At 24.5% G+C, this 9,012-nt stretch overlaps 1 protein-coding gene across 1 annotated transcript in view; it reads left to right on the top strand.

Moving 5' to 3' along the window:
- Positions 1-1,884: 1,884 nt before the first annotated feature.
- LOC142322953 (uncharacterized) overlaps positions 1,885-9,012 on the top strand; it is a 159,289-nt gene continuing 152,161 nt past the window's right edge. The window contains exon 1 of the mRNA XM_075362048.1: positions 1,885-2,089. The gene's annotated coding sequence lies outside the window, so the exon portion shown is untranslated. The remainder of the gene's footprint in view (positions 2,090-9,012) is intronic.

Raw genomic sequence — 9,012 nt, 5'->3', positions numbered from 1 at the left:
ACCGCCAGATAATTTACATGTTTGTCTAACCTTTATTTGTACCGCGAACTAAATTTTTGGTTCTCCTCGTAAACAGAAGGTAATCCTAGATAGTCATGAATTTCTCTACCAGTAACAAACCAAGGCGCTTCTGTTATGGTTCTCACCGGTTTATTTTGGAATTTTTTAATTATTTCAAGGTTGGGATGAAAATTTTTGGTTAATTTTTTTTCAAGAAATACTAAAGAGTAACGGCTATCAAAAAATTAAGATTTTTACATTTTAAATGCAATGGATAACTTGCGGGATGAATTGAAATGTAAAATAAATTAATTTTTTTTTTAAATTAAAAGAATATTTTTTGTTACCACAGACCATTGGAGTGGGACTGGCCAAAAGTTTTTGTAGTAGTTTAAAAGCCTACTGATGTAGAAAATATAGAAAACAAAAAAGCTCCCATTAATTCGTTTTCTGAAGCATGATATATCTAAAAAGAGTAAAATATACAGAAATTTTTTGAGAAGGAGGATGAATATTTAATAAAAACTTTTGATAATTTGTGATGTTAATAAAAAAAGCTTCAACCTTGGGAAGATAAATTGTTTGCAAGAATGCCCCAGAAAAGATTTGAAATATTGTTTTGGCTAAAACACCCCCACCCCTTCTTCCAATTTTTTCAAATATTTAATATATTCATTCCTCCCCGAAGGTAGTACCCGTTTGAAGAAAATCGGTCTATAGGGTTCTGAGTTAGACCATACATGCATACATATGTATACGACGTATGTATACAAAAATAAATTTTTTCGATTTGAGAGTATTGGATTAAAACGTTTTTTCTCAGATTATTTACGATTTATTTATGTCAATTTTTTTTGTTAAATTTAAAGAAATGTATTCTTAACAAATAAAACTTAAAAAAGATCAATTTAAAAATTTTTTTTTTTTTAGTGATCTATATACTTTCCGTTATAGCTATAGCTGCTACGCAGGGTAATATCGCTGTACCCGGGAAAGTAAAAATCGATGAATCTAATTGATAAATAACCTTTTCTATTTTGAAGCCGATTAATAAATTAATTACAAAGAAAAATGATATTATTATTAGAAAAAATATTATTACGGCTTTTTACTGCCTCAGTTTAAAATAAAATCTTCCCAGTAGTAAAAAAAATCTTTTTAAAAAATTTTTAGAAAGCTGAGCATTTTAATCTATATACTTTCCGTTATAGCTATAGCTGCTACGCAGGGTAATATCGCTGTACCCGGGAAAGTAAAAATCGATGAATCTAATTGATAAATAACCTTTTCTATTTTGAAGCCGATTAATAAATTAATTACAAAGAAAAATGATATTATTATTAGAAAAAATATTATTACGGCTTTTTACTGCCTCAGTTTAAAATAAAATCTTCCCAGTAGTAAAAAAAATCTTTTTAAAAAATTTTTAGAAAGCTGAGCATTTTAAATAATACATATATATTTATATTAATGTATTCATAGACGTAAATAATTTAATTCCAATGGAAGGTTTTTATTCTGTTATATTATCTATCAAGGAATTATAAATATATGAAAAGTAAATTCATAAATGCAGTTTTTAATTTAAATTTATTATTATAAATATATGATTTAAGTGAATTGTTAAAAGGTATGTTTTACGAGTATGATAAGCTATAAAATGCGCTTAATTAAATTAGGTATTTGTGTAACTTCCATGTACAGGGTAGACAACCCTTTGTATGTTGTAAAGTAATACCATGACCTTGACAATTAATACTTTATCGTTCCAGACCGGCGGAGCGAAGAAGTGGTATAGTGGTCCACAGTGCGTCTTAATATCGTGCCACCTCTTATCCACTCCTGTTGCCAATACATACACCTAGCTTAGGCGGCTCGGGCGGTTCAACCATCGTCATCTTCGACCGTCTTTAAACCGTCCTTTGTCCAGTAATATCAGTCTGCATTAGGCTTTTACTCACCGTTGTTCGTCTCCGACCTAACCCTTCTCTCTTAATACTCACAACATAACAACAACCCTAACCTAGGATACCATTTTATTTCTAGTCATCACTACGTTACTGCCTAATAAATTTTTGTTTTAAAACAGGTACGTTTATTAAGTGTTAATTTGATATTTTGATTAATATTTTTTTTACTAATATTATTTTGAAATAATTCTTGTAATTTATTTATATAGGCGCAGTTAAATCTCTTTTTTAAAAATAAAAGAATAATATAATAATAAATCAGGTGAACCCAAATGCAAAATTTCATAATATTTACATAATTAAGAAAGATCAGTCTTTTGAAAATTTTTCAGAGATAAATTTCTCACTAACAGTGCACATTATTTTAGTAAAATTTTAATATATTACTTGGAAAATTTTATATTTTTATCACTCGCTAGTAAATTCTTCAAATTATTAAAAATTCATTTTTATTTTTTTAATTTGTTAAAAATATTGAATTTAAAAAAAATTGATTTTCCAAAAAATAAATTTTATATAATTTCGATAATAATTTTAATTATTTATTGTTGATTTGAATAAAAATGTTTTTTGATAAAAAATAACTGTAATTAATTTTTATAAAATAATGATTAAAAATAAATGTATTTTTTTCAGTTTAAAGTTCTTTACAATTAAAATTCTCATTTTTAAAAATGCTTATTCGTTTAGAGATATCGTATAACTCAATCTCGTGTTCTTACTATAAAAATCTATTTAAAAAAGATAATTATTTTAAATAATTAAAAAAAAAAAAAGAATAATAAAATAAGATTAAATTAAAATCTTAAATTAAACTATGAATCAAAATTAAATATTACTGCGTAATATTTATATGTACTCACATAAACTGTACATCTTTAGCAACAAAAAAAAATTTCCATAGTAATTACTTTATTACACTGAAGATTAATGTTCAAGAAAATTTAATGTTTGAAGATTCCAAAATTATGTGGTTCTCGTCATTTTCGCTTCCAATAATACAAAAATAATTTTATTTTTGTTTTTGTACTGTCATATAATAACTAAAGTTTGGCCGTGGCAGTATAAATTTGTTCACGAATAAGGCAGTGCTATTTATTAACTCCCATTATCATCTTTGTTGCTTATTTATTTTATTTTATCAACGTTTATTAAAAAAAAAAACATATTATAAGATGGTGTTTTTTTTTGTTGGTTTTTTTATGCGTGAGCGGGATTCGAACCCGGTACCTCTAAATGAAAGGCCGAGACGACACCACTCGCGCCAAGGACGCCGGCAAGTATATAACTAGAATTAGAGAAAATAATTTTTTTTTAAACAGTTTAAAACAACTTGTATTAAACTTTTTTTTGTATTACGTAGTGAAGTACTTCGTTCTATGATAATGTAAACACATTTTAATAAATTGTCTAAAGAAATTTTCTGAATAATTTATTGAAAATTAATTTTTTTTTATACAAAAAAAAAATTAAAAATTATCAGTTTTTAGATAATACTAATTAAATAAATCTGAATTTTCTGCTTACTTGTACAACGTGTAACTTTACTTGCTAAAATATTTTTCAATTAAATCTTTAAAAATTGTTAATTTTTCTATATCTACTTCGTTTATTTATTATTTTCACTTGGTTACAATATTATAATCTGTGTTTTATTTGAATAGAATATTAATTTGTTTTTTACTATTAATATAATAATAAAAAATAATACAGTTATTCAATTCATTTAATTGTTAAGTAAAAATATGTTTTCTTTTAAAGTTAACGTATTTTTACTTTCTTGGTTGATTTTATCAGGTAAGCTCGAAGTTTATGCATGAGTATATGAAATGAGATTTGTAGCGCATAAATAATGCCAAAGTGTTCCGGGATTCGAACTCGAGACTATTTATATCGAGACTAAATTTATATCTGAGGTTAGATAAACATTTAATAAAACTGAAAAATACTTTTATTATAAAATATTCTATAGTCCTAGTACGTAATAATTAACTCAAAAAATTACTGCTTTCCTCACATACATAAATACATAAACAATATTTATATATTATAATTAGGAATTTTAGATAATAAATTATTAATTTATATGTTACACGCTATAATGAGAAATCATTTATTTTTTAAAATAGAAATAACATCGTCCTTTAAAATATAATTATGCAAAATTGAATACATTTTTATTTAAATTTAACTGTTTTTATTCAATCAATAAAAATAAAATCAGCTTTTATAATAACTACTTATAATCCTTTGGCTACCATTCGTTTCGTTCGAACAGGCAAAGAAATAGAAATAAAAATATCCTTCGTGTAAAACAAAAATTGCGATTTCTGTTCAGTAATAGAATAATGTCTATAAATAATTATATAAAATTATGATATAAAGAATATACCTTTTATGGAGTCATCAATAAATCAAATGTTATGAATTTTTTTTGTTGCCTCTACAGTTTTTCTTGGCCGGTTTTTATTTTTAATGCATTTTCTACCTCTAACCTACTACATAAATGGAATATGGAAATTTTTAGTGTTTGTGAAAAAAAACAAGCCTGAATAAGGATTTAAACTCCAAAACTTCCGGATGAAAAGCTTAAATGTTACTACTCTATTACGGAAATCAACACCCAATGGATTATGTTTGTGAAATAACGATGTCTTGCAAACCTAGAAATGTGTAATAAATATTGTATGTAATATTAATACTAAAAATATTACAAATTGAATTTCTTGTATTGTTTAAAAAGTAAAAAATTTATTTCTATAATTTGGAATCATCGATCAGACAGGTTTCTTGCTATTATTTATTCCTTTTCTATTCTGTGACTCGACCACCTTTTATATCAATGACATCTTTAATTATCTATTGTGTATATTTTAATCTTTCCTTTTTCATTACATTTTTACCTTCTATGACAAAATTAATTAAACTTGAATACTTGGTGGTATATGGTCTATCAACCTAGTTCGTCTATTTACAAGATTCTGCTACAAATTTCTCATTCGTTTTCAGACCTTTTCATTTCTAATTTTATATACCCATATAATTTTCAACTTCTCCTAACTTTAAATTTCAAAAAGCTCTACTGTTTTCCTTCTATTGCTTGTATTTGACTTCCATGAAACAGGACACTCTGTACAATTTTTTTCTAAAATTCCTATCTAATTCTTAGATCTAAATTAGTACTAGCAGATTTTTTTTACATAAAAATCCATGTCTGTGACGGCTCTTTTTTATATCTGTATTAATTTGTTCATATCCTGCAACTCTAATCTCCAAATAACAACATTTTACCATTTATGGTTTCGTATTTTAATATCTAATTCTATTTTAAACCTCTATTTCACCTCTACTTAATTATTAAAAAAATAAATATTTTATCATTCTTTAAGATCAGTTATTTATTAAACAAAATATCAGAATTATCCTGTAGTGTACTGGAATTATAGTTTTAAAATTTACACGCACGCATGCATACAAATTTTATATATATATATATATATGTAAGTATGTATGTGTCTATAAATGGATATGTTGTTATAATATTTTATTAGAATATAAATAATCAGTTAAAACCGTAGCAGGTGAATAACTTTTTACTTGTAAATTACCATACTTGACACTTTGAGCCTTTACAAATATAGATCAAATTTGGCAATTCATTGAATAATAAATACATAGAAACATAACTCGCCTAAACCAGATAATTTTAAATTGTTAATTTAAGGAAAGAAAATGGTTTTTATATATTAATACAAAAAAGTTGTAATAAAAGTAATTTTCTGAATTAAATAAAATAAATAAATCTATCGATAATAAATTAAAATTTCATTACGATTAAATTAATAATCAATTGTAAAAGAATCTTAATAGAATACAGATAAAATTAAATTTTATATAACCTGTTCATTTGAACAATAAAATTATTTCTCTATGGATATATATTTTTTTATATTATACAGCTGGGTTCTGTATTCTGAAAATGTTTCCTCCATCTTATTAAATAAAGAACAATATATTTAAAACAAATTATTTCTGACATAATTTGTACTTTATTTCTATAAGGATATAAAACGACAGTATTAATTTTCTATCTGATGGACTTTTCAAGGTCAACAGATTTTTTAAGTAGGAACCTACGCGTATTTTTCGTAAATTTGAATTTACAAAAAAAAAAATCTGACTACTTTTGTCCTAATTTTTTTTTAATCAACCAAACAATTTTAAAGGTGTTGAAGGTAGGTTACATATTTTATTTAATACAAGACTGTTACTGCATCAGAAATTTGGTATTTTAGTGAAGAAAAAACAAAACCTTCAAATATTACATTTTAATAATATTATAAATTTAAATCAACATCGTTAAAATTGCAGGACATTTAGGAAAAAATTCGTTTATTTATCTGAGAAGGTTGACCGTCCTAATTCATTAAAGATATAAAATAAATTTAAAGGAAAACAGTTATCTTTGAAAACTTATAACAAGGTTAATATTTTTTATCAACGTTTCTGGGCCTGTAGAAAAAAGTTTTTTCTTTTAAATTTTTAATATAATATTGTTCATTAATTTGTACACATTTTCTGTTTTATTACATTACTACAATAGAAACTTGAAAAAACGATCGTTTCTATTGGTTAAAAATATATTTTAATAAAATATTAATATTACTTTTACAAAAAGGAATTCAGTTCAAACGAATGCGGTCGTAATTTATTCTTAAACACTGTTTTCTGTATAATAAACAGTTATATTCTTAAAATATGAAATAATTTATATTTCATCTCATTTTATACAATAAAATGTTACTCTTTTGACATTGTTTCTACATTTTTGAAATATACATTAAGTGAATGTTTTAGTTAGCAGTATATTTGAAGATCTTCGTAATAAGATTTTTCGTGAATTTAAAAAAAAAATTGAATGTTATTAAATTATATGCCCTTTTTTTATTAATATACATTTTGTTTAAATTTAACTTTTTTTGTAACATAAACAACATAAACTTTTTTTCTTCATATAAGTTATAAATAAGCTTAATTTTATGTTCAGCAATATATATATATATATATATAAAACCTGTTTTATGAATTGTGTCTATTCATCAATTACGTAATCCTGGATTTTGATCCTCTTCTTGGCAACCATTAAATAACACTTAAAATCGGTTCTTAATATTTTTTCATGATTCTGAAACACATTAAAATAAATTATTTACTTTTTAAAATTTTAACAATAATTGTTACCTTCTATTTAATAATAAATTACATGTATGGACCAATAAAATTACGCTTTTAAAATATGTTTATTATTGTATTTTTGCCTGCTTAATTGTACTTATCCGAATTCTTTTTTTGTATTACATTTTCTAAACTGTATGTGCTCTTTAATTTGACACAATATTAACAGTAAACATATGTATTAAAAAAACTATCTAAATACTCCTCTTGCAGTTAAAAACATTTATTCCCGAATAATTTTTAGTATTTTCAGCATTAATTGTGAGGATCTGCAATTATATAATTAACCATTCCTTACATAATTATCAACATTTAAATAAAACTCAAACGGAATATACAAAATGGAGATAAAATTTCTTGTATCTCAGATTGTCCATAATTTAAGGGTTCAAACCATCGTCTCCTAAGAACGTAACATAATTTATGAACAACTCTGAAGTATATTAAAAATGAGAGTTATTTTATTTGTTATAAATAAGTTTAATCATAATTTTTTTTTTTAATTACAAAAGAAAAGGAATTTTCTAATCTTCAAAATTAAATGTAAAGACTAAATTTTAATCATTATGTCTTAAAATGTTCTTCTAATTTTTCTTTTTTCTATAAATATACATTTTTCATCTCGTTTTGTTGTGTAATCGATCCTAAATTATCAAATAAATATACTTTCTTCAAATTTTTGGATGCCTGAAGATATACGTATTGGATTAACTTGGTCCTTATTCTAGGTAATAATTTAACATGAAAATAATATTCGATCAGTATGACGAAATGAGGTTTATAAGTTCATAAAATATTTACAATAATTTTCTAAATAACTTCTTAAAAATCTAGAAGATTTTTTCAGGACAGCAGTCATTCTTTTAGTTATGTTGTTACTTAAGAAAGTGGTAGAAAGTCAAAGGTAAATATTGTTTTGTATGTATTATGGTTGTTAGAACCTAACAATATCCTAATAATTAATGATTTAGGAAATTTTATGAGACATAAATCGTTTACAAAATAGCTTAACTATTCTTGTAAAAATAAGTATTCCATCCAGTCTTGCTAGGGAGAATTAGGAATAAAATTATTTTCTTTATTAAGCCGAGTGTAGTGTTATCAGCATATCAAGTCAATTGAAATGTAAACGAGTTGTAAACAATTGACATCTCTTCATCGTTTTAACTGTACAGGCTAAGAATTATTTATTATCAGAGAATGCAACTATGCCTAGCTGTTCTTGTAAATCAGGTTCTTTATGTATGTCACATCGTAAAAAAAAACTGAGGAAAACAGTGTAACGCAAAAACTTAATAATTTATAAAATCGTTTTAAAAATGTTATCCTAAAAATTTATTATCTTACTAAAGTAAAAATAATAAAACTCTATCGCAGTAAGTGCATTAAAAGGGCAGATTTCCGGTTTTAGTTAACCTTGAAAACGTACCCAATAATCCAGTTTTTTCCTCTAAATTTCGGTTCCTGTGAACCGATTCGCTTGAAAATCAACACGGATCTATTTCTACTAGCTTTTCATCACTATCAAGTTTAATCAAAATCGGTTAAAAATCGTGCGCCCAGTAGAACGAAAAAAAATTGAAAATGTAACCAAAACCCCCATTTTTTTGACCGGGTGCAATAGCGACTTTACAAATTTTTTGGAAATCCCCTGAAAAGAATTATATTTTGTTGTATTATTGTTTACATATTTAAGTCTGTCGGTTAGGATATCAAAACTTAATCAAAAAAAATATTTCTAGTGGCATATAATTAAACATTTTATTTAGTATATATTATCATTTTTTTTAATATTAAACAAAATAAA

This window comes from Lycorma delicatula, chromosome 4 (assembly GCF_047948215.1).
Source record: "Lycorma delicatula isolate Av1 chromosome 4, ASM4794821v1, whole genome shotgun sequence".
NCBI classification, from domain to species: Eukaryota; Metazoa; Arthropoda; class Insecta; order Hemiptera; family Fulgoridae; genus Lycorma; species Lycorma delicatula.
The sequence above is the reverse complement of the archived record's forward strand: the minus strand, read 5'-3'. Positions and strand labels throughout refer to the sequence as shown.